General features: G+C 41.7%; 1 long non-coding RNA gene across 1 annotated transcript; it reads right to left on the reverse strand.

The window, feature by feature from the left end:
• Window positions 1-286: 286 nt before the first annotated feature.
• Window positions 287-5445, reverse strand: LOC112815938 (uncharacterized). Its single transcript, XR_003206081.2, has 2 exons — window positions 2882-5445; window positions 287-653 (listed from the first exon to the last, which is right to left on the reverse strand). It is a non-coding gene; the product is annotated as an uncharacterized lncRNA (long non-coding RNA).
• Window positions 5446-7473: the final 2028 nt, after the last annotated feature.

Raw genomic sequence — 7473 nt, forward strand, 5'->3', positions numbered from 1 at the left:
CTGACAATTAAATAAATAAATAAAAAATCTTTAAAAAAAGAAAAAAGAAAGAAAAGAGAAACAACACAAATCCTAAAATCCTTAGAGAATACTATGACAATCTTCATACTGATATATTAAAATCTTAGATTACATATATAATATATATAACTTCTTTTAAAATACATAGTATAATTTCCTACAGAATTGCAACTTACCAAACCTAATTGACAAACACTATCTGTTTGTTATCTCTTCAAAAACCATATTTACACACATACACGTGCGTGTGCACAGAGCTCCAATCTAATTAAGTAGCAGGTAAAAATTCCTTTATTTCAGAAAAGATCCGTCCCAATGCTGACTGCTATCCCAAATGAAAAGACAGTTTCCCAGCTTGTCCCTGTTTGGATCTACACGGTGCCTAGATGTGCTGTAGTCAACTTGAGAACACGAAGCGACAAGCCAGCAGCGGAAGATAAGGGAGTGAGGACGTTGAAGGAGCCTGTGTCCTTGAGTATCTACTCCAGCCTTGAAAAACCTCTTCACTCTGACTGTGTGAGGCAGGAGGATGAGAGGGCTTGTTACTTAGGCCACTGTTACATTTTTGGTCGATTCTTGCCAAAAGCATCCTCATGCTTTGACACAACACGAAACAGAATATTTGAATAGACCTACAACCAAGAAAATCAAATCAGTTATTAAATATCTGTACACGCATATCCAGTAACCACAAATGGGTTAATGGATCATTTCTTTCAAACATTTAAAGAACATATCATTTTATTCTAATACAAATACAGAAACTCTTCCAGGGAAGAGGGAGAGAAAGCGAGAGAGAGAGAGAAAGGGAACTCCCGAAGTCATTTTATAGATTAAAATAAACTTATCATGAATCAAATGAAGCTAGTGGGAGAGAGGAAAATGGCACACCAATCTCACTGATGAACATAGTACCTGTGTGTGTGTGTGTGTGTGTGTGTTATGACCAGGAAGGATTTACCATGGGAATCTAACCTTGGAAAATCTGTTAATATACATAGCATATTAACAAATGTAAAGGGAAAAAAACACGATAATTTTTACAGAAAAAGCAAAAATCAATACAAATGAACACTCTTTTTTTTTCTTCTTTAAACTGGTAAGTTAGGAAAAGCCAACTCCCTTAACCTGGTAAAGTGTATGTACCAAAAATCAGTAAGGGCTTCCTTGAAAACAAGGCAAGGTTGTGCACTATCTCTGCTTCCACTTGGCTTGTATTAGGCTCTTGGAATTGACACGCAAGGAGAGGAGGCAAGGGGAAACAGAAGTCATGGTAGGACAAGTGGGGTAAAAGCAGTTTGAGTTTTGCTTTTGCTTCTTAGTTGTCTGAGGACAATTGCCAGTCACAAGACAACTGGAAGCCATTGCTCAGTTGGTAGAATTTTTTTAAAAATTCAAGTTCATTCTTTCTTCTTTCATCTTGAATACTCTATTAAGCCTATCTAGTAAATTTTCCACTTCAGATATTATGCTTTTTAATTCTAGAATTGCCATTTGGTTCTTTTTAGTTTCTCATTCTCTGTTGAATTTGCCCATCTGTTCATTCATTATGATTGTATTTTTTTAAGCCACTTCGAAGTCTTCACCTATTAATTAAATAATTTGAGTTATTCCAGAATTGGTTTCTACGGACCACCCTTCTTCTGACTATGGGTCACATTTCCCTGCTTGTTTGCAAGTTTAGTGGATTTTTAAAAAATCTTTTAATACTGGGCTTTGTAGAGGAGACATTGTAGAAAATCAAGATTCTGATATCTTCCTCTAAAGAGTGTTTATTTTTAGTAGTTAACTTGGCAGGCATAAAATTCCAAATGCTGTGTTCTCTGAGATGGGCAGCACCAAAATTTTTGCCTTGTTCTGTCAGCCTTCAGTTGTTTTTTTTTTCCTAATTGTTTTCTGCTGGGTTTTCTGCTGGTTTCTCCCTGCCCATGCACAGGTCAGGAATCAGCCAAGGATTTAGCCAAAGTTTATATGAACCTTGAAAAAGCCTCTCTGAGAGGCACCTGGCTGGCTCAGTCTGTAGAACGTGTGACTCTTGATCCCCGGGTTGTGAGTTCAAGCCCCACATTGGACCTGCAGCTTACTTAAAATAAATAAATAAGCAAATAAATAAATAGTAAGCCTCTGTGAACCCTTCCTTTCTTGGATTTCTCTTCCTTCCCATTCTCTGACTTGTCAAACCAGTAAGACTAGCAGATTTATACTTGAACTCCGGCCATCACATGCTACATATTCTGCATAGTGCCTTTAGGCAAAAATGTTTATAATCACAAATCTTACCCACTGCTCCTCCCTTCTGCCAATGGTTGACTCTCCAACACTTGCTGCCTGCTTTTGTTCTCTCTAGTCTCTTCTAATTGTGTGTGTGTGTGTGTGTGTGTGTGTGTGTGTGTGTGTTAAGATTTTATTTATTTATTTAACAGAGAGACCGAGCACCCATGAGCAGGGACAAGGGGGCAGAGGGAGAGAGAGAGAGAAGCAGACTCCCCACGGAGCAGGGAGCCTGATGCGGGGCTCCATCCCAGGACCCCAGGATCATGACCTGAGCCCAAGGCAACCACTTAACCGACTGAGCCACCCAGGCGCCCCAAATTGTGTGTTTTTAAAAATTTTGTCCAGAGGCCATCATTTTTAAATACAATACAGGTTAATTATTACTGGGAAAAAAAAACAGAAACTCCAACTTTTGTTTTAAAACATTCAAGTGAAGATGTTGACTTGTCTGAAATTCAGACTAAAGGTCAAATGTAGCAATAGCCATGTGGTATTCATTGACATATTGATGGTAGTTAAAGCCATGAGAAGAGAAGAGACCAACTAACAGGTAAGCATAAACAGAAAAGGATCCAAGAAGGAGCACCTGGGTGGCTCAGTTGGCTAAGCATCTGCCTTCGGCTCAGGTCATGATCCCGGGGTCCTGGGATCGAGCCCCACGTCAGGCTCTCTGCTCAATGAGGAGCCTGCTTCTCTCTCTCCCTCTGCCTGCCACTTCCCCTGCTTGTGCTCTCTCTCTCTCTGTTAAATAAATAATAATAATAAAATCTTAAAAAGAAAGAAAAGGGTCCAAGAATAGAAAGAGAGAGGTTTTTTATTAAGTTAATGTAATCCTCTTGAAATGAACAGTAATTACAGATGCCCCTTACTGAAGCCGGTGGGGAGGCGTTCCATGCATCTCACTGAATTCATCCAACAGGATTGCAAGACAGACAACTGAGGCCCACAGCAAGTGGTTTGCCCATGGTCACAAGGAAAGTGAGTGAAAAGAGGAACTTTAGGAAGAGATGAGAAGAGAGGAACTAGTGAAGGAAACTGCTGAGGACGAGTGCAGTTTGCAGGTAGAGGAAAACCTTGGGAGATTTTTTCAACTCTCAGACACCAGTTTCCACATCTGTAAAATGGGAATAATAATCACCTTGTCGTTAGCGTCAAGATTAGGAATAATGTATTTATAGTACCCCAAACGGTGCACCTAGAAAACCTGCAATAGGAGGAGAGCTATGATACGTATGAATGTTATTTTATTGTATTGAGCGCTATTTTGTCATGCAAATTAGAATGAAGTTCCCCCCCAAATCCCTACCAGGCGTGGGTGGATATAGGGGTGGAAAAGATTAAGAGGAACCATGAGGGCGAAGATGGACAAGAGAGGAAGAGCCTTCAGGATGTCCATCCAGGGTGGAATTTGTGGGTGACCAGCCTCCAAAGGGAAGAAGTAAAAAATGTTTCCCACGCCCCCTGGTACCCTGTGTTTGCGTGATTGATGAGCGGTCTGTCCTCCCGGCTGTGGACAGTATCTCCAGATCCTTTCAAGGATATGGGCTCCATCCACACGAAAGGAAAAAACCTACAGATCAAGTCAAAAGTAAAGCTTTTATTATTTATTATTATTTTCATTTTATTATTTTATTTATTATGTGAAGTATAAAAATAGATCGAGTCCATGCTGATGCAGATAAATGGCTGAATACATCTCTCATACAGAAGAACTCCAAATCATTTTTTTAGATATTCTCTCCTCGAGGAAGTGGAGCATAACTTCCCCTCCTTCAGTGTGGGCTGTACTTAGTGACTTGCTTCCAAAAGGAATAGGAAAAGGGAGTAAATGTAGTTTTACAGTGGAGAAATCTGGCAAACTCAACCTCAGCTAGATAATCAAGGTTGACATCAACAGTGATAAATCATATTGATAGTATGTATGTTGATATAATGTAATAAGAACGACATTTTACCCCTGTGGCCTTCATCCTCAAGACACGTTATGCCGTTAGAAGAACGTCAGGCAAACCCCAATTGAGAGACATTTTACAAACCCCCAGTATTCTTCCAGGTCACTGAAAACAAGAAAATTTTGAGAAACTGTTGCAGCCAAGAGGAGCCTCAGGAGACATGTGGACATCCTGGATGGGGTCCCGGAACAGCAAAGAACATTAGGTAAAAAACTAAGGAAACCTGAATAAAGTAAAGACTTCAGTTAAGAATAATATATCAATATTAGGGGCGCCTGGCTGGCTCAGTTGGAAGACCATGAGACTCTTGATCTAGGGGTTGTAAGTTCAAACCCCATGTTGGGTGTAGAAGTTACTTAAAGAGTAAAAATCTTTAAAAGAATATATCAATATCAGTTGATGAGTTGTAACAAATGTACCATACTAATGTAAGATAATAGCAGGAGAAGCGGGTTCCGGGTATATGGGGATTCTCTGTATTCTCTTTGCAGCTTTTCTGGAAATCTAAAACTATTCTGTAATTGAAAGTTTATTTTATAATTATGTATATACCTATTTTTTCAGGTAAAATACATGTATAGAGAGATACAACATACACACACACACACACACACACACACACACACATATATGTGTATTTTTTTTTTCTTCCAGCTACAGCTTGATACTGGATACAGAGAATGTATTTTGGAAACTTTTTATTCCTGAATCTGAAGGAGGTGGCTGAAGTCATGTTTTCACTGTCAAAAAGCACAGGAAACAATGGGGGACAAGCATGGACAAAGGCATGGGAATTCCTGGACAAGCAGAGGAGGATCCCATTTAGTGGGAACAAGGGAAAGGTGTCAGAGAGAGGCAGAGAGACCCAGATCTCATTCCACCTACTTTTAAAAACTCATGCCTAGCCTGAACATACTAGAAGTAGTGGGACAGTGGGCTGCACTAGCTTAAAAAATGCAGGAAGGAAAGGAGGGAGGGAGGAAGGGGGAGAAAAATCAAGAAAAGGGAGAGAGGGAGAGAGACAGAGAGACAGAGAGAAAGAATTTCCTTTTTAAAAATAACTCTCACTTGAAGGGACGCCTGGGTGGCTCAGTCATTAAGCGACTGCCTTTGGCTCAGGTCATGATCCCAGGGTCCTGGGATGGAGCCCCGCATCGGGCTCCCTGCTCCGCAGGAAGCCTGCTTCTCCCTCTCCCGCTCCCCCTGCTTGTGTTCCTGCTCTCGCTATCTCTCTCTCTCTGTCAAATAAATAAATAAAATCTTTTAAAAAAAATAAAAAAGTAAACTCTCACTTAAAACAAGTTTCTGGAATGTTAACAGGGTTTCACAATGCAGACGTCTCAGTTTGGCAGCTTGATTGATTTCCTGATTTCCAAGAAAACTGAGTTGTCATCTGGTTCCTACTGGGCTGTGTAGCCTCATGAATATGCAGTTCTTACCAAATGTGAAACGGTTGCTGAAGAAGAGAAATTTAATGCTTTCTGACGTATTGCTCCAAGCCCTCCACTGTCTCAAAGATGAAGAAAACCAGTGGGAAAACTTTCCTCCTTTCCACGTAAAGAAGAGAGTGAAGAATTCCTGAAGATCCATTTCTTGGGGAGTGCTCACGGGCACTAAAGGTTCTGGACCCGTCTGTTGGGTGAGGAGTCAGACGGGCACAGGGCACCTACGTGGTTTTGTGGGATACCTGCGCAACCTACCTACCAACATCCCTACCATCGCTTGTAGTTCCTGTATCCTCATCAGCATCATGTGATTTTGAGCACTTCCTGGTACAGCCCTGACAACAGTAGGGAAAAGATGAACATTTACAGTGCACCCCGTATGCACTTACCCCTCACCAGTTCTACACATGAGGCTCTTCTCTTATTCCACTTTAGACAAAGGAAAAAGAGGCTCAGAGGAGTAAAATATTCTGCCCCTGATACCTGGTATGATGGTTAATTTTATGTGTGAACTTGGCCAGGCTATGTGCTCAGTTGTTTAGTTAACCACTAGTCTAGATGATGCTATGAAGAATTTGTACTTTTTTAATTAAATTTTTACTTATTTATTTGTTTGTTTGTTTGTTTTTTAAGTAATCTCTACACCCAACGTGGGGCTCAAACTCACGGCGCCGAGATCGAGAGTCTCATGCTCTTCTGACTGAGTCAGCCAGGTGCCCCGGCTTCAAAGAATTTTTATTTTTTTAAGATTTTATTTATTTATTTGAGTGGGACAGAGAAAGAGAGGGAGAGCACAGAGGGAGAGGGAGAGGGAGAAGCGGATTCCCCGCCAAGCAGGGAGCCCGGTGCAGGGCTCGATCCCAGGACCCTGAGATTATGACCTGTGCTGAAGGCAGATGCTTAACCAGCCGAGCCACCCAGGCAGCCTCAAAGAATTTTTAGATGTGATTAACATTCACAATCAGTTGGCTTTAAGTGAAGCAGATTACCCTCCATAATGTGGGTGGGCCTTATCCAATCAGTTGATGGTCTTCAGAGCAAAGACTGAGGTTTCCCAGAGAAAAAGGAATTCTGCCTCAAGATTGATCTAGAAATCCTGCCTGAATTTCCAGCTTGCCAGCCTGCCCTACAGATTTCAAACTTGCCAACACCACCCCCTCCCCACCAAGTGAGCCAATTCCTTAAATGCGGCTCTCTTTCTTTTAACCCTGCGGCTTTTTGTATGCAGAGCCCCTGTTCTCACTCCACACTCTGCTGTCTTTCACACCCCAGAGTCATAATATAAGCCAGGAGCCACTGGGACCTGGTCTCTTGAGGACATACTGAAGGAGGATTTAATGTGAAGGAGAGCAGGTGAGCCAGGAAAAGTGCTATTAAGGAGGAAGGGAAGATGTCAGGAAGTTGGGGTCAGCAAGGAGAAGGGAGGATGTGGCAGAAAAAATACTAAAACTAATAGTTAATGCTCAGTGAGTGCCTCGGAAGCGTCGGCACTGCTCCGAATGCTTTGCTTATATTAACTTCGTTTTACAGGTGAGGAAACTGAGGCTCAAAGTCACATGGCTGGTTCGTGGCAGAGCAGTAGGCAGTGTGCCTCCAGGGCCCAGCACTTAACTCATGTCACACACAGGGAAAGGACAGTGCTAGAAAGAGGTGCCACTCTTCTGACGGAGAATAAGAAGGAGAGGCTGGATGAAGCTGGAGCTTCTATTCTATTCTATTGGGCTGGGGGAAATCCAACTGCAGTCTTTATTGGGCTTCTCCTTAGAACTACACAGAAGTTC

Source organism: Callorhinus ursinus, unplaced genomic scaffold (genome assembly GCF_003265705.2).
Source record: "Callorhinus ursinus isolate GAN/ISIS: 27379988/994484 unplaced genomic scaffold, GSC_fseal_2.0 scaffold59, whole genome shotgun sequence".
In the NCBI taxonomy this organism is placed as follows: Eukaryota; Metazoa; Chordata; class Mammalia; order Carnivora; family Otariidae; genus Callorhinus; species Callorhinus ursinus.